The sequence below is a fragment of the Vombatus ursinus genome, unplaced genomic scaffold (assembly GCF_900497805.2).
Source record: "Vombatus ursinus unplaced genomic scaffold, bare-nosed wombat genome assembly UNPS02014841.1, whole genome shotgun sequence".
Taxonomy (NCBI): Eukaryota; Metazoa; Chordata; class Mammalia; order Diprotodontia; family Vombatidae; genus Vombatus; species Vombatus ursinus.
The window spans coordinates 4,415,753-4,439,063 of NW_020954619.1; the positions used below are offsets into that span (position 1 = coordinate 4,415,753).

Here is a 23,311-nt window from a genome sequence, read left to right on the forward strand (position 1 = left end):
TAATGTTAACTTCCAAATTCTTTCCTTCCCTCTCCCCCCAACGCCCACTGGAGACAATAAGCAATTTGGTATAGGTTATACATGTACAATCAAGACATTAAATTTGAGGTGATTATGGGATAATTCTACAGATAATTCTTAAAGACCTAGAGAGCTCAAGGGCTGATTAGACCCAGACAAAGAGATCTGGGAGTCATTTAAGTAGGGATGTAATTGAAGCCATAGGAATGAATGCACTTAACAAAAGAACGAGTGTAAAAAGAGGAAGATGGAAGGACAACTTCAGAACTTTGAGAAGTACCTACTTTAAGGTATCAAAAGAGCTGGAAGATAAAAGCAAAGGGAAACAGAAGGAACAAGAAGAGAGGTAGGAACCAGGAGCAGGTGGTGGCTCTCATGAGAAGGGAGGAATTATAGAATCATACAGTCTTAGAATTGGAAAACACTTCAGAGTCAACTAGTCCAATGACATCTGAACAGGAATCACCTTTACACCATTTTTGGGAAGTGGCCAACTGGCCTCTAATGAGGGGAAACCGTCCATTGACCTCTGCTGCTCATTTCACTTTTTGACAGCTCTAATTGGGAGGAAATTTTTATTTGTATTAGGCCAAAATCTGACTTTCTAATTTCTACCCACTATTTCTAGTTTTGCTCTCCAGGACCAAACAGAATAGGGTTATAGTGTCCTCTCTCAGAAATAACTTACTCCTAAATTTTTTTACGTTTCTGAGACTTCTGAATTGTCTCTTTATCTCACTACCTCACCAACAAGTGAACTGCAAAACCATTATGTCTGAAAACGTCAAAATTAACAAGGTCTCTGAGCAGACTGAGAAAAATGGTTCACGCTAATAATTAACTTCTGGGAACCCAAAATAAATCATAGAAAATGACATACTACTGTAAAAAAGTCATATCACTTAACAGTCCCTATCACTTTAGAAACAGTTCAAACAAAGAAGTATATAACAATCACAATAAAAACCAGGTCTGGGTTCAAAGTTAATTTGGTTCATAATCTGTTCCTTACACACCTCCTCATTCCTTCATCTCTCTTCCTTGTCTGCGTCACTCACAATCCTGGATAGCCTCAGAGCTGTGGCCAGTTACTCCACTCTATCTTCTTCAGTGAGGGCTAAATAGATACAGATTCTTCTTTATGTACAGTTCACACTTTATTTTGGTCTTTCCAATCTGTAACACACAAAGTTAGGCATTTAATGTTTTGTGAGGCTTGGAAAAATACCACAAACAAAATGCACTTTTTATCCCACCTCTAGGGAAACATAAGAAATTATAGTCAGTACCAAATATTGACTAGTTTTACCCTTGTAAATTCTGATATCCACCCTACAAGCAAAGGGGAAAAGAGTTCCTCCTGAATGTACCCTCCCAGGTTGAAAAAACAAGCTCTCAAATGATTCTTTATATCAGAAAAAGGACACAAAAATGTTTTCCCTGCTCTCTTCCATTTAGGTTAATTAGCCTTCCTGGGTTTTTCTTTTTTCTTCTACCTTACGTTAGTTCTTATTTGTTTAAGGAAAAATCTATAGAAATACAGCTAGACCCTGCAAGACATCCAATCCTATTCACATACTATCCTCAAACAATGTTTTAAAGATGTGCTTTCCTTTCCTTTTCTACCGAATCTATTTTTCACCAGGGCTGCCACCAAATGACTCATTTTACTTTCCCCCTCTAATGAAGGGGTCCTTAACCTGGGATCCAGGAGCGAGATTTATAAAAATCAACATTTAATGATTGCATTTCAGTAAGATGAGTCTGTCTGACTCCAAGCCTCGCACTCTATCCACTGTAGCACCTAGTTGACCTATATTTTACTACTGGGGCACAGCAAATAAGCAGGATAAAAAAAAATCTCAATGAACAAAACTTCTTCACAGAAAAGTAGAATGAAGAATGAATTGCAAAATTTCATTCTCTAAGCAGTAATTTCCCAAGAATATTTTGATTTCTTTATATTATCTTTGTAATCACTTGATATTTGGAGGTACTGGAAATGAACCAACGCCAATCGGCGCATCATATACCTTCACGTAGATCATGTTATTATTTTTGTTTGCAATACTTCCAACTTTAGAAATACATCAATCTGAATCATTCTAGAATTTGTAAGAAACAAACATTCAAATGTTATGGATAACAATATAGATTTTAAAATCCATCTTTCTCTAGCCTAGGGTACATAGGGTACATATTGGTACATAGAAGGTATTTAATAAATGCTTAGGGAATTATTGACAGGCATTAAATCACAGGATCATAAATGTTGAGATAGAAAGGACTTTAAAGGTGTGCTAGTCCAGCTTCCTCATTTTACAGATAAGAAATTAAAGCTCACAGAAGTTGTGACTTGTCCAAGGTGACGTCACTCAGATAGTAAGTAGCAGTGCTGGGATTTGAACCCAAGGCCCCTGATTCCAGGGCAGCTAGGTGGCACAGTAGATATAGCACCAAACTTAAAGTCAGGAAGCTCACTTTCCTGAGTTCAAATCTGGCCTCAGACACTTATTAGCTGTGTTACCCTGGGCAAGTCACTTAACCCTGTTTGCCTCAGTTTCCTCATCTATGAAATACACTGGAGAAAGAAATAGCAAACCACATCAGTATTTGCCAAGAAAACTCCAAATGGGGTCACAAACAGTCCAACATGACTGAAAAAAACTGAACAACAATAACCCCTGATTCTAGATTCACCACTCTTTACCCTGCACCATCCTGCCTTCCTTCATGTTTTGGGGGTCTTAGAAAATTCCAGAACTGGTTTTAGAGTTGTTAAGAAAGACTTGGGCTTAAATCGTACCTCTGATACTCCACAGGTACATGACCTTGTGTAAGTCACTTACCCTCTCAATGCTCTCAGGTAACTAACTCTCTAAAATTATAAACTGGAGAGCAGGTACAGATCAGCATTGGTAGAGGCAGTTTCCTTCTACACCAATAAAATAACAGTTCTGGTAAAAAAAAATTTCCAAGGAATTTTTACTTGAGAATATAGAGGAAATAATTGATCACCAACAATTTAAAAGAATATCACAATACCTGATACTTCACTGATGTTTAAGAAACTGAATGAAAATAGTTCTTCCCTTCTGATACTTAAAATAATGAAACAATTCTAAGAAATACTCTCAGAATGCAAGGCAAATATAACTCCATTTTAGGTCAGTCTGTAACATGGTCTTGGGGTGATGCCTAAGGTTCAACTAAGTAATTGGCCCACAGTTAGTAAATGTCAGAGGGGAAATCTGAACTCAGGTCTTCTAGGCTGCAACTCCAACATTGTACTAACATGACTCACTTCAGCTTAGGCAAATATTTTAAAATTAGATGGAAAAATGATCCACTACCCTGACTGATGCTATCTATAAGTTGTGGTTCAATAACTGTTAGAACCACTGACATTTTAGTAACAATCCGTGTGTACAACAACCAATTCAATCCACTGCCTTTGTTTAAAACTGGTTGTTTCCCTTTAAAGTAGTTGTGTTCCTAAAAGCAATGCTAATTAGTTTTAGGTTTCAATTGAGTTTCTCAACAAAGAACAATTTCTCTGGGGAATGGTTAAGCATTCCTGACCTTGAGAAGGTTAAATTATCAAGTTCAGATCTAGCTTCCCCGCTGGGAAAAGCTAAATCAGTATTAATTACTTTGTCATAATTCATTAGAAGCTCCATTGCCTTGGCAACAATTATTCATTCAACAAATATTTATTGAGCATGTACCATATGCAAAGCACTGTGGGGGACACAAAAATGAATCAATTTCTAGGCCCATCAACCAGCCTATGAGCCATGAAAAGAAAATTAGAAATGAAAACTTCTGAATAAAGACAAGCCTAAAAGTTAAGAGCTGCCAGTTAACCTGGTGGTGTCCTTTTGGATTAACTCAACAGTGACAACACTAGCCAGAAACCTGCTCCACTTAGATCCTTATGTGCTTCTCTGTCACATTTACTATTCGTAATGTTCATCACTGACAAAGATTTGTTAGAGTTATCTTCCATGTTCAAAAACTATGTAAAGGACTAAACTCTAACTGGAATCCCACCATTGATAGAGCTTGCTTCTATCCAAAAACTCTTACTAGAGTTTTTTTAAAACAATTGACTTGATTGTCATCACCATGCTGCTAAGAGTAGTCTTGAGAGTAATGAAGGGGATTATGATGTTCCTTTCGGTTCAATTTGATTCAGTTTAATAATTTGACAAACGCTATTTTTATTTATTTATTTTAACTAATTAATTTTAGTTTTCAACATTCACTTCCACAAGATTTTAAGTTCCAAATTTTCTCCCCATCTCTCCCCTCCCCCCACCCCAAGACAGTGTGCATTCTGAATATCCAAATATATATTATTTCTCAGTTTCATGTAAAAACAATTTTTAACATTCGTTTTTAAAACTTTGAATTCCAAACACTTACTATTAAGTACACACCCAAAACTGTAAGAGGCTTTAAATTTATCCCTACTAAATTCCACTTATTATCTTTGGCTCAACATTCTAGGCCAGGGATTCTTAACTTTTGTTTCATGGACCCTTTCGGGAGTCTGGGTCAGAATAATGTTTTTAAATAAAAATAGTGAACAGCATTATAAGGGAAATCAATTATATTGAAATATAGTTAACAAAATGTTTTAAAAAAAAGTTCATGGACCCTAGGTTAAAAACCCAGGTTTTAGGGAAATGAGAAACACAGGCAATAGGGTATAGAAATCTGTCTTACCCTACAGGAAAACAGAAAGGGAAAGGGATAAGAAAAGGGGGGGGTGGTAATAGAAGGAAAGGCAGATTGTGGGAAGGGGTAATCAGAATCAAAACACTTCTGAGGAGTGAAAAGAGAGAGAACAAAATAAATGGAGGTAGAGGGAATAGAATGGAGGGCTATACTGGTAGCAATAGTAACTGTGAAAAAATTTTTTTGAATCAAGTTTCTTTGATAAAGAGCTCATTTCTCTAAAAATGTTTATAACTATTATTTCAATACAATTGGTTTCTCTGGTTATCCTATTTTATTTTGCACCTTTAAAAACACCAAGAAAGGGTCCATAAACTTCACCAGACTGCAAGAGGAATCCAAGACACAGAAAAGGTTAAGAATCCCTGCTTTAAGGTAGATTTCAGAAAAACCTAGAAAAACTTACATGAACTGATGCTGAGTGAAGTGAGAAGAACCATGAGAACATTATACACAGTAACAGCAACATTGTGTGATGACTGACTGTTAGACTTAGCTCTTCTGAGCAACGCAATGATCTAAGACAATTCCAAAAGACTCATGATGGAAATGCTATCCACATCCAGAGAAAGAACTGTGAGTCTGAATGCAGATCAAAGCATGCTATTTTCTCTTTTTTTGTTGTTTTTTTTCTTGTGATTTTTCCCCTTTGTTCTGTTTCTTCTTTCACAATATGACTGATGTGGAAATATGTTTAATTTGATTGTACATGTATAGCCTATATCAGATTGCTTGTGGTCTTGGGGAGGGAGAGGGATGGAGGGAGAAAAAAATTGGAACTCAAAATCTTATAAAAGTGAATGCTGAAAACTAAAATAATTTTTTTTAAAAAACCCACAAAAAACAAACAAACAAAAAAAAATCCCAGGTTCTAGTTTATCTATATCTTTCTGGATCCTGACTGTTATAAACTGCAATAGCCTTCCCTCCCACCTTTATGCCATTTACAAACTCAACAGGGTATGGCTTTGTCTTAAGACATCTGTAAAAACAGGGTTAAGTCGAAAGGACCCAAGGATTGATCACTGAATCACCACACTAGAGACCTCCTTCCAAATAATTAATGATTACTCTTTGTGTCTAGTCATTCAATCATTTTTGGAATCTAACTATGGTATTGTATATACTATATTGCTCCAACTTGACCACAAGAAAAGCAGGAGAAACTCTGTCAAAAACTTTGCTAAAATCTAGCTAACCTGTGGCCTTTTTTTTTAAGGTCTGGGTTCATATAAGCAGGGTTCAAAATTGGGGGTTGTTTGCTAAATAACTCTTTTGCTTATGCTCCCACCTGAGGTTTCCCCCGGGAACATAGGAACTTATTAGCCCAAGCCTAGGTCTTCACTAAACAAACAAATCCATCAATGAATTAATGAAATAATGAATGAATAAAAAATTCAATGTAATTCAATTCAATTAGCCTTTACTGAGTGTTTATTATGTGTCTCAGGAGCGAATACAAAGCAAAAAGGAAACATAAATACCCATAAAATATATGCAGAAAAAAATACAAAGGGATTTCACAGGGGAAGAGCACAATTGAGGAATTTGGAAAATGCCTCTTGTAGGATGCTCCGAAGGAACCTTGGTATCCAATGAAGCTGAGGAGGGGAGGGGAAGTGTGAGACAAAGGTACAGACAGAGGTGGCAGACAGAAAGGAAAAGGGCCCTTGCTTCCTACATTACCTACCACAAGCTAATAAGGCACAAGCTACAGAGCATGATCTATTTAACCCAATAAGCACTGCAAAAGACTTCCACCTGAACCAGTAAACAGTTTAGGTAACTTCTCCCTCCTGTTCAGTGGCCTTCTGCTTTCCCTAGGGATCTATCATGATCCTAGATTTAAAGTGCAGGACTGAATATGAATCCCTCTGCAAGCAGAAAGAATTTGGAGTATGCAGGGAATCAAGTAATCCTTCCCCAGAAAGTCAGGATTGCTGTTCAGTCATTTTTAGTTATGTCCGACCCTTTGTGACCCCTTTTTGGGGTTTTCTTGGCAAAGATACTGCAGTGGTTTGCCATTTCCTTCTTCAGCTCATTTAACTGATGAGGAAACTGAGGCAAACAGGATTAATAAAGTGACTTGCCCAGGGTCACATAGCTAGTAAGTGTCTGAGGCCAAGTCTGAACCCAGGTTTTCCTGATTCTAGGCCCAGCACTCTATCCACTCTGCCACCTTGCTACCCTTGGATAGGTTCAAATCCTGTCTCAGAAACTTACCAGCTGTGTGACCCTTGGGCAAGACATCCAGTCTGACTATGCCTCAGTTTCCTCATCTTCAATGAAGGTGTTGGACTCTATAAGTTAAGACCCCTTCTTGTTCTGGATTTGTGATCCTATGGTTCCTCTGAGAGAGGCTTTGAAGGTTTTGTCAGGACAATATTTCATTTATTTTCAGCAGTGAGGGTCAGTCTCATCTGGTGCATTGCTCTGGCATCTAAGGTATTTCCTCCTGTAATTGGTAACCAAAAACAGGTTACAAGGGCAGAAACAAAGTAGAAAGGCAGAAAAAATTACATTTGATCTCCTTGTAACTGGGGAGGGAAATATCAGAGTAAATATGGTATATTCAAGAAAACATACTTAGGAAAGGTTCTCAGATTATCCTGTTCCTTATCTATTTATTGTTTGAAATGGATAGCTTTCAAAAAGGAACAAAGGTCTTTTGTTGCTAAATTGAGAAACAGCTATGAAATCTGGCGTTTGCTTTGAAAAATTAGAAATTTCCCCAATTCCATTCCTGTTAGTAAATCTCTGAATATTGAACTCTATGGTACAATATTTTAAGAAATAACCACAATGTTTATATTGGGGTGGTTTTTTTTTTGACAGAAGTAAAAGGCCAACTTCCCAAGTGTAAGATGGAGGAGGCATGGCTAGACAGAAGGTCATTTGAAAAAAGATTTCAAGGCTTAGTGAGTAGCAAGGTTAACACGAGTCAACGGTGTGATATGGCAGCCAGAAAAGTCAAGACAACACAACCTTCTAATACAGAAAGAGGATAACAATGTCCAGGAATAAGGAAGTGACAGGTCCACAGCACTATGTCCTAGACATATCCCATCTAGAGTGCAGTTACAGAATAAATTTTAAGAAGCATATTCATAAGCTGGAGAGTGTCCAGGGAAGGCAACCAAGATAGGAAGGCAACCAAGATAGAAAGGCATTGAACTTATGCCACGTATGGATTGATCGAATTAAGTGAAGCACTTGGCCCACAGAAGGGAAGACTTGGCAGGAATGGGGAGGGGGAACAATGGGATATGATAGATGCTGCCTACAGGATTTGAAAGGTTGCCTTGGGGAAGAGGGATCAGATTTTTTTCCTACTTAGTCCATTAGAGTGTCAGTTCTTTGAGAGCAGGGACTGCTTCTTCATATCTTTCTTCATATCTCTAGCACTTAGCACAATTCTTGGCACCCAAGAGGCACTTAATAAATGTTTATTGACTAACTGCATGACCCCAAAGTGCAGAACTAGGGGCAAAGACAAAGACTGGAAAGGGGCCAATTTAGGTTGGATATAAGAAAAAGCTTCCCAACAATTGTGTCTATGCAAAAATGCAATGTGCGGCCTCAGGAAGTGCTAGGTTCTCAGTCAGTGGAGGTCTTCAAGTAAAAGCTCATCCACCTCTTGTCAGGTATGTTGTAGACCTGTGGGGTCAAACCCAAATAGAAATGAGGTCCACTAAATCATATATAAAGATACTCCCAGGACACATATTGACGTAGAAACCATACATGTTTATTGACACAGATACAGATAAAGAGATTATTAATATCTTTGTGACCCTGGGTAAGTCACTTAATCCTGTTTGCCTCAGTTTCCTCTTCTGTAAAATGAGCTGCAGAAGGAAACGGCAAACTATTCCAACATCTTTGCCAAGAAAACCCCAAAGTGGGTCACAAAGAATCAGATATGACTGAAATGACTGAACAATGATTATCAATACATTAATACATCAACACATTAAAATCAGATAGGAACTACATTTTAATCTGGTGAGCTGTACTAAAGAGTATTATTTACGCTCCTTGTGTTTGCCATGTGTTGTAGAAGGCATCATGTACTTGCCAGATGATCTATGTCCTCAAGGAACTCACAAGTCTACCTGTAATCCAAGTGTCAAGTAGAGTAACAATACTACTCTGGGAAGTCAAACCAGACTCAATCTCATGAAATATCTTTCTAATACAACCTTGGTACAGCTTGTATTCACTCCCATCCCCCTCATCTCTCTCTTCTCCTCTCTTCTTTTGTTGTTTTATTTTGTTTTGTTTTTTGTTAGGCAATGGGGGTTAAGTGACTTGCCCAGGGTCACACAACTAGTAAGTGTTATGTATCTCAGGCCGGATTTGAACTCAGGTCCTCCTGAATCCAGGGCTGGTGCTCTATCCACTGTGCCACCTAGCTGCCCCTCTCCTCCTATCTTTGTCTCTCATTTTCACTCTCCCTCCTCTCCTCCTCTGTCTGTCACCTAGATTTAGCTCATTTTTTTTTAGGATATTCAGTTCACCTACAAGAAATCAAGGCTTTAAACAGGTATTTGAACATAACATACATTTATTATAAACCACATGAGAAGTTATTCACCTCTGAGCCCATTAGCAAAGAAAAAGATATTTCCTTCCTCCCTTCCCACAAGAGTTTTTCCCCATCTCTGTATAAACAAATTTATAATACCAACAGGGGAAGTCCCCGCAGCTTAAGTGAAACTGGGCCCTGGGTGAAGGCATCATTCGAATATGTCTCTGCTCTGAGCCTGTATCCCCACTTCAGAGCACAACACACCCAGATTACTGTAGCTCCCATGCTCTATTAGGTCCAGGTTCTCTCCGGCACTGCTCGAACACTCAATGCTTTGGTTGCTGTTGCTACTGCTGCTGTTGGAACCATATTCTTGATCAGAGCCTTCACCTCTTGAGTGAAGTGCCATCACCATGTTTGTGGCTTGTCTCCCTCTCCAATCAATCCCTGCTGTCCTTCAAACAACACCCCTGCCTGGGATCCAGAGGAATTTAACAAAGTCTTTTTCCATTCCATTAGTGTATGTTTCCTTATGTCCCAAGTGAGAATTCCTAATAAATTCCCAAGTGTTTAAAGTGACTAATATATCTTTTTAAAAGATCATGGTAGTCATTATTTCAGTGACTCTTCTCTTATCTTTTAGAACAGCTGATAATTCTAAGAATATATTTCTAACTTTGATAGTATCTGTTATTGTTTCTGATTTCATTTACTCAAGTAAATAAACTAAAGTTGAAATAAAGAAACGACAAAGAAAATGTCAACTCAAGCAAAAAATAGCATTTCTGAAACAGATGGTCCATACACACAAAATAAACAATGGGATATCCTTTTCCTACATCGCTGCCAGCAACTATGTGAACTTCCAGACTTTGCATGAACCCTTGACTTATTGGGCATATGCTTGTAGTAACATGCTAACTAATGTAACTATCACAAACGACCAGAAGTTAACAAGATCTGCCACCTAAAAGTGGTTTCTATAATTCTACCCAGTAGATCACCAGAAGGCTACCTCTTACAAAAGTTGGTTTTGAAGGATATTAGGACTTACACAGACTAGAAGAGACTTAGAATCCAGGAATCAGAAGGTGATAGTTACATGTATCCTATCAGACCATATCTCCAAGATTTTATTCTGGGCACCACAGTTTAAGAATGACTTTGATAACTGGTAAGGCTCCCAGAGAAGGTGATAAGGATGGGAAAGGATCTAGAGTTAATGTAATATGAAAATCATTTGAAGGAAGTGGGGATATATAACCTGGAGAAGAGAAGACTTAGGGAAGTCACGATGCTCTTTTCAAGTATTTGAAGGATAATCACACAGAAGATTTGTTCTATGTGTCCCCAAAGGGCAGGAATGGGAACAACAGGATGATGGTGCAAAAAGGCCAAAAGAGAATCCCAACCCTGCCCAACAATTAGAAACTTCTCTAAAAGTGGAATGGGCTTCCTTGGGATGTAGTGGGTTCCTTCTTACCTGAAGTCTTTAAGCAAAGGTGGGATGGCCACTAGTCAGGTAAATTTTACAGGGAAATTTAAAAAAAAACAGATATGGGCTCTACTACCTGGTCTTTGAGATCTCTTCCATTTCAGAATTCAGGAATTCCAGAATTTCAGAAATTTTGTGATTCTGAAATATGTGTTCTTGGATAACAATGTTGAGTAGAACATGGCTGAAGTAAAAGAAGAAGATTCACAAGGATAGGAGGAACTGATCCTGGAGGAGGAAGATAACAACAATGATGATGATGGTAGAAGTGATAATGACAGTGATGATACTTCAATGGAGCCATGATCTCATCAACAGTGGGTGGTATTCCTTGTAATGATGCTGACAGCAACCTGTCCATGGCTTCTCATCCTATGTGATACTTGGCATGTCCTACCATATATCTAGGTGGATACTTGGGTAGTACTTGGGCTATTCATCTATGACAAATCCTTCCTGATTACCCTGAATGCTCATGCTTCCCTCTGTTGATTATTTCCAATTTATCTTATATATATTTTATTTGTGTATAGTTGTTTGCATGTTGTCTTAGACACCCATTAGACTGTGAGCTCCCTGACAGCAGAACTGCTTCTATTTTGTCTTTCTTTGTATTCCCAGCAATAAGGACAGTACTTGGCATGTAGCGGGTGCTTAACAAATATTTATTCACTGACTAACTCATTTCTGATGAGAAGAGAAATATAATATGAACTTACTCCACTAACCTTTGGATTGCATAATTTTAATTTTTCAGCAATTGTGATATCACACATATAACACCAGTGGGACAATACTAATCTTTAAAAAGATCTGAAAATCATCTGTGTCATATATTATATTCAACAGCTATATAGCGGAATAGATAGAGTGCCAGAACTGAAGTCAGAAAGACTCATCTTCTCATCAGTGTTTGTTGCTGGGAATGAAGAGGGAATGAAAATCTTCAAATAACTTCACAAGCACTTCTAAATCAAGTTAACATATACACATATCCATGCATATGAGGGCATGCACACGTATACAAGTATAAGCATATGGACATATATGCAGACACAGAACTAAGCTTTTTAATCCACCCTTACCATTGAATAATATTTTTAAGTCACCATCCAAAGAAGTTTTTACTTTAAAAATAAGAAAAATGCAAAAAAAGAACTCATTTGCATTTTCTTGTCAATACATGAATAATTATCTGTAATACAAATATAAGGTTTGAAAAACTCTAAAAAAATATTACATTCAGGAATTATTTGGGTCCCAAAAGTCAGGTCAAATTTGTAAAACCACTGTATCAATGAGAATACTGAGGCACAGGCAAATTAGAAGGTACATAAAAAATTAAAAGGTTTGTAATACTCAATTGAGTCAGTGGTAGGACCTTGCTTAGTAACTCAAAAGCTTTAAAGATTTCAGTCTTCAGTCTTCATTAGATGGAAAATCTTATTCAAAGATTTCAGCAGCAGATCAGTAATGTTTCTGTTTTGAGCAGTATGACAGTGGGAGTAGGTGCTTATTACTGAGAGCCGATCAGAGGAGAAATGAGGAAAATGAAATCAGGGATTGGGTATAGTCCAATCCCAGTTGAAATGCATGGCAGACAGCCCCATGAATTAATCTTGGCACTCTGGCACCCTTTCTCAGTCAGATGCTTTTATACTTTACAAAAGTGCCTGGGTGGTTTCTGCTTATGCCCAAGAAATTTAACAGCCATTGAGGTTACTTCATTTTATTATTGCCAAGAATGCTAATTGGGCTTGTTTGCCCACAATGCAACAAATTTTGAGAGCTAGTCTAAGGGCCCCATTACTCCACCTTGGTAATGACTGCACTGCCCTACTTACTGTGTTGTTACAGCCTTCAAAGACAAAGTAAACATTCAGCTGTCTCCAATATCACATCACATCATTTTCTTTTGCCAAAAGAAAGAAAGAAATATATAAATCTCTGCAACTTAAAAAGCTGATGATGAGCATCAAAAGGAACTCGGGTCTATTCCAGTAAAAGTTACTTCGCAAGCTAAACGGAGAGTGAAACTCAATTCCCATTCTCTAAAGAGGATATGGTGTCTTATTTCCCCACATGAAAAACATTCTCCAGAGAAACCACACAAAAAACGACCTAGAGAGAAGAAACAGTAATAATACCATGAAATAAAGTCAAAAATATTCATTTTGTAGGTAAATAAAATGAAGCCTGGATTTTCAGACTGGGAGGGGGAAGATTTTTTTCTTCTACCTTGATCAAGCCCTGATTTAAGAAAAGTATACACTCCTTACATCAGTGCCTCCTGGGCAAAAGCTTGCCTTTCTCTTCCTCAAGATCTTACAGAGAGGGATATGCCCCATAGCTTGGTAGACTTCTTCTAGGTTTTTTAACATTTTGTTGGTATCAATGTAGCACTCGAGCTATCATATTTTATGATTTGATTCCGCACACTCTTTTAAAAATATCTTGTATAATTCATATAAATCCCTCTTAGAAGAAGCATGATACAGTGCATAGAATTCTGAAATCAGGAACATCCAGGTTTCAAACCTGCTTCTAGCTATGTGACAACTTCTCTAAATCTCAGTTTTCTCACCATTAAAGTGGAGATAATGATATTTATACTGCCTACTTACAGGATCATTGTGAGATTCAAATTAGATAAAGTACTTTTGCAAATCTTAAAGCACTATACAATTGTCTATTATTATTATTATTGTTATTATTATTATTATTATTATAAATGATAGTCTCCCTATTCTTCCTTCTTCTCTAAGACATTTAATATGCCATCTCTATTATGGTCTTGCTAAATGCCATGTCATGCCAATACTTTCAATAACTAAACCACTTGGAATGGAGTCAAAAATAGAAATGTAGTGATACTGAATTCCACATCATAGTGGGTTACAGTTTTTGAAGCTACAGTTAGAGACTAAAAACACTCATTTCTTTTTTGCTGAGATTTTTTTAAGCAATAATATGAAAAAAAGTATTTCATATTTAACCTATTCTCAGACCTCCTGGTAAGAGCTTAGAGTCTTAGAAAACCATGAATTGACTCAAATAGTCTTCTGTGCCACCTGAGGAAGAAAAAGAAGGAGAAACAGAGGGTAGGTTGTTCTGTCCTGAAAAGATAGAGGGGTAAAATCCAGCTGATGATTTTCCTTGACCAAAAAACACATTTTCTCATTTCCAGTTTCCACTGAAGAGGTTCTCAGAGACCACTTATTGCTAATGTTTTCACAAGTCAACCTTTAGAAAACTCAGAGTAAAGGAGTCATGTCAATCCTTTTCCACCATCACCCTCTCACTCAAGGATCAAATGGTCCTCCTGGATGACTTAATAAATAAAATTCTGGTTTAATATAAATAGCATCGGGGTAGTCAAATATAATGTGGCACAACAAATTATATTGTAATCACCAAAGCATACAAATATGTGCATATACATATATGTATAAACATACATACACATATATACATGTGTATGTGTATATATACTGTCTGTCATATATGAGGTGCTTAATAAATGCTTCCTGACTTGACTATATGGCATACAATATGAAGCTCATAGATGATTATTTTTTATAAGGAACACAGAATGTACTCTCAGCAGCAGGAGGGCATGGGTAAGACCCCAAACTCCAGTGTGCATGATTTCTGGCAAGCTCAAAGTGGAAGATCATTCTTCCTCTTCCTGATCCCCCTAGGATTTCCTGCAACCTTGGCTTACTTTGTTGACTCTGAGCTAGCAGATCTACCTCAGCATCCTTGTTGGTAACTGAGGTCTTGCTTATTCCACATGGATTTTGAGAATTTAACTATTATCAACGACTGATGATGACATAAAGTGTAAAAATGACAAACATAATGTCACCTTTATTCTCACAGCATTCCTAAGAGGAAGGCAGGCAGAGATTTTAAAATTTAGCCTGTACAGAAAAAGAAACTGAGGTAATCAGTGTCCCCCCCCCCCCCCTTCCCACCAAACCCAGCTTCCAGGCCAGTTCCCAAAGCCATTATTCAGGAAATCAGCTCTTACAGAGAAGGGGCCAGACATCCATACCAACTGCTGACCAAGTGCCCCGAAAGGGCAGGCAAGCTAGCCCAGCTGAAGCAGCAGTGGAGAAAGACATACGCAAACACACACAGGGTAAGTGACATGTGCTGGACAAGTCAAACCACTACCACCGGGTCACCTACCATGTCCCTCACCAAACCTGATGAAGAAAATCATCCCAGGACCCTGAATCCCAAAGCCCCAGAAAGAGCAACACCCCCTAGATCACCAGCCCTGCTTCTATCCCAGCTCCTAAATCCATCATTCAAGGAATCAACCCTACAGAGATGTGACCTGGCGACTGCTTCCGCAGGTGCTGCAACCCTTGCCTTCTACTGAAAACTGGGAAAAGAAAGTTTCTGTCACCAAAGCATTTGGCACTGTCAAATGGTTCAAATTGGTATACTATTGTCTGTGGAAATAACATTAAAGAGGACTCATTAGCATCTGCTTTGCTGCCACAGTCTAGGAACCATGAGGCTTTTTCATTTTTTCTCATAGCTGAAACTCCCTGTATCTGTTGTATTCTTATACCAGAATGTGTTTCTTGAGAGAAGGAACTGTATTGTTTTTATATTTTATTCCTCACTGCTTAGTACAGATTAAATACTTAATAAATGCTTTTTCATTAATTAATTGATTCATTCATTGAAGGATTACTACAAGGTCATATAAATCAGGGCTTGGATACATCAGGTCTGTCTCATAATCAGTATGTTGTCTGTCAAATTTATTTCACAATTTCTAAATTAAATATTCTGTAGTATAAATGTAAATGATCATAACACACATAAATTGCTACTCTATCAAAGTCTGAAGAAATTGAGAAAAATTCTGAGTCTTTGATGTACATTGTGACCCATCTCTCATTATTACTCTCTTTCAAAAAAGAATAGATTTGATTTTGTATAAAATATTAACATCATCCTGTTTCTTTAAAATAATATGTCTTTCTACTGGAATTTAGAATGTAGTAATGGCAAATTTGATTTTATTTCTTTGCTGATGAAAGAAATACCATCTTATGAAATAAGTACTCATTTCCTCCATCAATCTGGGGGGTTGATATGTTCTATAGCTTTCGTGAATGGCTTCACCCATGAATACTTGGGAATAGCTGCAGGCTACTCTAATTAAAATGATGCATGGGTTATCCTTTCTGCACAATTCTGTCTTTTAGAGAAGGTATTTTTCTTGGTGATAAAATTACTTGTACAACAGCTACATGAACTTACGGTATGTGCATATACATAGAAGAAAAGGTCATGCTCTCACAGAGCATATACAGGGCATTCATTCAAGAGTTGCTTCCACTGTGGCTAGGTTAAACAAGAATGCAAGAAGGAAAGATATATTTAAGAATGAGGATCAAGTAAAGATATTATATAACAAATACTGGGGGGGGGTTGTGTGTTAATGGGTCTCAAGAGTTATGTAGTAGAGGGGGTGATCAGTGTAGCCTAAAGAAAAAAAAAGATAAATTCCTTATGGAAGCTACGTTCCTCCAGATATTCTTACTTATGGACAACTTTTTTGCTGAAGGGATCAAGTAGCAGAGTTTTACAGGTCAATGAAAAAAGATCCATGACCATTTCAAAGACAGTGGCTACCAAATACTTTCATAGTTGGGGAGATATACTGAAAGTGTTATAAAAATAAACAAGAAAGAGCTATTTGTTTAAAAATTTTCATAGCACCATTATCTCTAACTAGAAATAAACCCTAAATATCTAACAGTGGGGAAATAGCTAAAAAAAAACCCTGATACATAGACATAATGAACGATGACTTCTACAAAGAAACATGGAAACAATTTTATGAAATACTGCAAAGTTTAAAAAAAAGAATTGAGTATATACATTAACTATGAGAGGACAAGTGAATATGAATGAATGGACAAAGAATCCTCATGAACTGGAGGGTGTGATGGGCAAATCATGATACTTTATGTATTGAAAAATTATTTTAGTGCATTGGTTACTAAGTAAGCTCACTTGTTTGCATTGACGTTCAATGTTAATTTTTTAATAAAACTTTTAACTTATATATTTTAAAAATAAAATTGGTCTAAAATGCATACCAGGAAAAAATGAGTGAAAATTCTAATTACCAGACTAGACTATATTGTACAGTTGGATGAGAAGTTCGCTGAGGTAGTCCATCAGTAAATATGTCCAGGGAAGGCACTTCAAATGTATGATGATCTAGGGCAAAAATGAAAAGTGATAGATATCTTGCATTTGTGAAACTATGGGCTCTTCAAGTTCCCATATTGTACCATGACCCCCAAACATCTTTTAAGCAGTAATATATCCCTAGTGAATACTATATGGTCATGTATAATGGAGTACCATAATCACCAAAGGATCAAAATGAAGGTGACTCAAAGGGCAATGGAGAGGCATATGGTGAATGAAAGTAGACAAGTCTATTTACATTGACGGATGATGTATGTGTAAATGGAGTACATGATATCTTTCAGGAAATATGCAAAGATCAGAAAAGGAGGTGGGCCAGAAATCTGGTGAGAGCAAAGGTTAAAAAATGGACACCCTGAATACTGTATTAGCACCCATGTAAGAAAAAATCCTACAGAAAGCTTTTCATACATTGGGTAGATGCATCAGAGAGGATTTGTGGAAAGACAAAGACAAGAATCACACATGATAAGAAGGTATGGATGGATTGCAACTGCTTCACTGGATGAAATAATGTATCCATTCACATACTGAAGTATATGGTATATACATGCTCATCCATTCCAAGGTGCAAAAAGGTCAGATTAATTTCTTCTGCTCTTATTTCTTAATTTCTTATTTATACTCATATTTGTTTAATTTCTATTGCTCTTATGTTTCATTAACATCCAAATTAAAAGAGTTAGAAAAACTACCTATATATCATGTGATATAAGTTGACTTGGTATATACAGACTTTGTTTTCATCACACTACTATGCTCCAAAGCTGGACCCAACTACAACCATGCCTTACACAGCTTTTGGTTTAAAGAGATACTTAATGCTAAGATGAACTCATCCTAGGATCCCACAACAGCTTATTAGTTGTTCCTGTAGTCTATCAGTTTTATAAGGAACACTCTGATTAGAATAATGTAATTCCTTTATAGGAAAGAGTTCCAGACCTAATAAATAGAGATGAAGGTTATGTGTACTACTGACTTTATATTTGACCATATATGACAACATAGTGCTGATAAGCTGTATGGTGAAATGGAAAGAGAGCTAGACTAGAAGTTAGATTGCCTGGGTTCTAATATTTATTCTATCAGCTGTGTGACCTTTGGCAAGTCACTTAACTGCTCCAGGTCTAAAATTTCCTCAACCATAATAAAAGAAGGTCTCTTATCTGAGTGTGCTCTTTTACAAATGACTAAAATGCTGTTAGGCTACTCTTATCAAGAAGAGGCATTCTAGTTATGGCACCCTACTAAGCAGGGATCAAAATGGTCAGTAGGTGGCCTGGAAAAGCTAGAAACTCAACTGAAGACTACAGCAGAGGTCCAGTAGGTGGCAGCATTAAGTACAGCTCAATGGTGAGAGAAGACAGCAAGGACAGCATTGCCCATGTGTGTGGGGTGGCTACACCACACGTTTTTCCTATGTATTTGACCCCAACATTCAATCTCTGTGCAGGTCCAATCCAGCCACTGGTGGTATATCTTATTAGAGGATATACCTAAAGTTTATGCTTCTTTTTCTTATTGCATTAAATGCTTTTAAAAAAAATTAATTGTACCTTCTGATTGACTAGTAAAAGTAACGTGGTGGAGGCCTTATAAACAATGTTGGGTCTAGTCACACAGGGCACCCTGAAGCTGAGGTAGTTTTTGTGAGGGGAGGCCATGTGCAATAGAAAGCCTCTGAATCTACAGTAATAGTAACTCACATTTATAAAGTACTCTAAGTTTTGCAAAGTGCTTTCCTCACAACAACTCTGTGAGTTATGTATGATAAGTATTACCATCCACATTTTACAGAAGAGAAAACTAAAGTTGAGAAAAGTATAATGTCTTTTCTATGATTATACTCCAGGTAACTGTGTGCAGTGAGATTTGAACCTGGGTCTCTTCATTCCAAGTCCAATTCTCTATCATCAATCAATCAATATTTATTAAGCACCTATTGTGTGCCAAGGATTGTATTAGTCACTGGGAGGCAATTACAAAGAATGAGACTATCCCCACTTACATTTTAATGGAAGAAATGAGTACATATATAAACACATACAATATAAATATAGAGAAAATAAATACACATGAGTAATAATAGTTAAATAACAGGTATTTCAGGACAGAAGGCACTAACATTTGGGGGGAAATCAGGAAAGGATTCACGTAGACAATGGTGCTTTAAATGCATCTTAATGGAAAAGAGGGACTCTATGGGTAGAGTTAAGGGGGCAATGCATTCCAAGCCCATGGACGGTAAGTGTAAAAGCAATGAATTGGAGCATGGAATGTCACATGCAGGGATCAGAAAGAAGTCCAGTTTGGGCTATATCACAGAGTGAGGAAGGGAGAATAACACCCAATGATTCTGGACAATAGGTTGGGGCCACTCTGTTTGGAGATTTAAAAGCTAAGCAAATATCCTAGAGGCAATAGCAATCTACTGGAGTTGATGGAAGAGTACAAAGTAACATGGTCATATTTTCACTTAAGGAAAATTACTTTAGCAGCAACATAAAAGATTGATTGAAGATGTCAGGGACAGGGAAATTAATTTGGAGATCATTCAAATAATCTAGATTAGAGGTGATGAGGGCCTGAATTAAGGTGACAGCAGTAACAGAAAAGGGGTCAGACTCAAGCAATGTTGTGATGGTAGACTTAGTAAGAATTAACAATTAATTGATATGTGATATGCGGGAGAGTAAAGAATCCAGGATAATACTGAAGTTACAAACTAGGGAAACTGGAAAGAGAGTGATGCCTTTCACAGTAACAGCACTCTAAAGGATTTTGCTGCCCCAAAAGGGCTTTTAAAAAAGCTAAAAGAAAGGAGACTATTTAACTTGCACAAGAGAAAGCTGAAAAGAAAACCAGTAACATCTTCACATATGTGATTATTATATATACCTACTACTGGTAATATGTAATTACCCATTTCCACTGGAGGCAAGAAAAAAAAATATGCTGTCTCTCCAATCAAATACCAACCACAGGGCAGCTGGGAGGATATAGAGCCCAAGGTTCATGGAGAAGATTTTGTGGGAAGATTCGGCCTATTGTTTGGGGGAAAATATAGGAAAAGTAATCAAAAAGTAAATAGATAAGGGAGATCTGAATACCTCTGACCTTAACCCCAGTGGCTTTCAGCCATGGAAAATAACAGCTGAACCACTGGAAACAGGGTCAAAGTGTTAGGGTGACCCCAAAAATCAGGATACATGGTTTGACAATTGAAATTTATTCCTTTTGCAAAGCCTCATTTATTTTTAAAAATTTATTATGAACTTAATAAAACAAACATTTTTGTAACAGTAAAATAGACAAAAAGATGATTATACATGAAACTGCAAATCTATTATGTACAACTTGCTATTTCTTTTAAATATATAATAAAGTTATTACGTAACTTTTTTCCTTCCATCTCCCCCACCCTGCCCTAGAGATGGCTACCCTTACACACAAATATGTATATATATATGCAAAATCATTCTATACATACTTCTATTTATCAGTCTTTCTCTGGATGCAGATAGCATCTTTCTTCGTATGTCCTTAATAGTTAATTTTGGTATTATAATAGCCAAAATTACTTAGATGCTCAAGGTTGTTCTTAAAACAATATTGCTATTACTATATACAATGTTCTCTTAGTTCTGCTCATTTCGCTCTTCATTATTTCATGCAAGTCTTTCCATGTTTTTCTAAAATCACGGAGCTCATCATTTCTTAAAGCATAGTAGTATTTCATCATGATTATATACCACACTTTATTCAATTGTTCCCCAAATGATGGGCATCCCTGCAATTTCCAGTTCTTTACCACCAAGAGATGCTAAAAATACTTTAGAACATATATGCTCTTTTCCTTTTTCCCTGATCATCTTTGAAAACAGACTCAGTAGTGGTATTGGTAAAGTGGTATTTAAAAAGTATGCTTACTTTTTTTGAAATTGGGACTACCCCCTAATGGATGTACTATCAACATAATACATACGGTAGCAAGAAGCCCTATGGAAATTGACTTGAATGGATGGTGTTTCGGTCCAATTCAGTTCAGTTCACTTCAGTTCCCTTACAAAGAATCTACTATATTGCCTGAAACTAAGCTCTGGGGGAAAATAGAACCCAACCTCAGGATATTTACATTCTAGGATAAAAGTAAGTAATGGTCAAAAATCCATATTTTTGCCTTTTGGTGACAAACATGCTTAGTATCTGTTTCCCTCCTTTTCTCCCTCTCTTTCCCCTTCGGTATTTCTTATCTCCATCCTATTTTTCCCTTCTTCTTTATTTCTGTCACAATCTTAACCTTTTAGGGGAATTGTGTGTTTTAGCCAAGCAATAAATAACTTTATTAGTCCCCCTCCATGTACATTTTTCTGGGCTGGCAGGAGAATATGGGTGAACATATTTACCTTGTAGCTGTGGTGGGAAATCTGCTCACCTAAAAATATACCATCTAGAAAATAAGTTTTAGCAAGAGTTCCTTGGTGTGAACAGCATGTCTATGGGCAATAAGGATATGCTTCTCCTTCAGGGCTAACTGCCAGAGCTATGTGCACATCTTCTTTCCCATTCATATTTTTTTTTTCCTTTCCTACATTCTTCCACTCTCTCCTTATCTCCAAAAATGCATACTGTGTAACAGTGTTGACTCCTCCAGAGAGTTTGCTGGATATAATCATCAGGATTTTTTGGTTTTCATAGCTCTCTGGTGATTGGAAAAACTCTTAGGATTGTCAATTTCATAAAGTGAATCAAGTGATATACAATAATGAGCTAGCTAGCTATGTGACTTGGGCAAACTATTTCACTGGGGAGGTCCTCATTTTCTTCATCAATAGTGCTGGATTACCTTTAAGGCCTTTCAGGTTTATTACTATATGATTCTATGATTCTTTTTAGAATGAACAAAAAGGGATGTGCTGAAAGAGCAGACAGGCTAAAATGTAAATTTCTCAAAACTGAACAGGTGGGATAAATTCTGTTACAGTGACAGACCTTAGAGATACATCCAGAAACTTTAGGTAATAATAATCTCAGTGGTTTTGGAAGGTCTTAGGGCTTGACTACAAACAAACAAAAATTAATCTATGAATCACATAAATCTGAGAAGAACCTAGCACTAGACAGACTTACTAGTCCTAGGCACAATCCAGAAAAATATATATTACTGACTGTTTTGTCCCCAGTAATTACTTGAGTATATTGTGGAGCAGAAAGAGAGTATGCCTTGCAGTCAAGAAGACCTGGATTCTAGTCCTGCCTGTGGTACATTCTGGCTATTGGACTTTGGGCAACTGTCCCAGGCAACTCTATAAGTACAAATTATTGATATCAGGTGGCACAGAGGAAGGAGCTCCCCAAAAACAAAAAAGTAACTGTCCAATATATATTGTGATTTTAGTCCCATGGACCCCTAGACTGCGGCCTTGGAGTCAGGAAAATCGGGATTCAAGTCCTCCCTCTAACACTAGTCATGTGACCATGGTCAAGTAAGCTCCTCTAACTAAAACTATAGAGAATGGAGGAAGATCTTGCACCATGGAGTCACAGGGCCTTTCCAGTCTTCTTATACCTTACACTTTATTCCCCGTCTTACACTCTGTGATCCAGTGACACTGCCCTCCTTGTTGTTCCTCCATCTCCAGTTCTATGCATTTTCACTAGCACCCCCATGTCTAGCATCCTCTCCACTATTTCTATCTCCTGGCTTCCCTGGCTTCCTCCAAGACTGAGTTAAAATTCCACCTTCTGCAAGGGGTGGGGGAGGCCTTTTCTGCTCTATCTTAAAGCTAAGGTCTTCCCTCTGATATCTCCAATTTATCCTGTATGTATCTTGTTTTGCATAGTTGTTTGCATTTTGTCTCCCCCATGAGAGTGTAAACTTCTCAAGGGCAGGGACTATTTTTGCCTTTCTTTGTATCCTCTGTGCTTATTATAGTGCCTGGCACATAGGAGTCACTTATTAATGCATGCTGACTTGACTTGAAGTCAAATCTTTCCACAATTCCTTCTCCATGTCCCATGGGCTCTATATGCTCCCAGCTAACCTATGATTCCTGCTCTGTCAGTGTTACTGGCCCTACCGGGCATATTCTTGTCCATTCTCTTTTCTTTCAGCTAAATGACTTTTTGCCATTTTGTTTAAGGGCAGCTTGGTATAGTAGATGGAACTCTGGTCTTGTCATCAGAAAAGACCTAGGTTCACCACCTCTGTCATTTACTAGATATGTGACCATGAGCAAGTCACTTCATTTTTTGGAATCTGAGTTTTA

General features: G+C 37.3%; 1 protein-coding gene across 6 annotated transcripts in view; it reads right to left on the reverse strand.

The window, feature by feature from the left end:
• RIN2 (Ras and Rab interactor 2) overlaps positions 1-23,311 on the reverse strand; it is a 239,999-nt gene that overhangs the window by 189,247 nt on the left and 27,441 nt on the right. For 3 of the 6 annotated variants that reach the window (XM_027840328.1, XM_027840322.1, XM_027840325.1), the window contains exons 2-3: positions 6,988-7,219; positions 1,038-1,197 (exon numbers count right to left, since the gene is read on the reverse strand). The gene's annotated coding sequence lies outside the window, so the exon portion shown is untranslated. Of the gene's footprint in view, positions 1-1,037; positions 1,198-6,987; positions 7,220-16,951; positions 17,046-23,311 lie in introns of all 6 variants that reach the window. The other 3 variants (XM_027840324.1, XM_027840327.1, XM_027840326.1) reach the window with 3 other exon arrangements.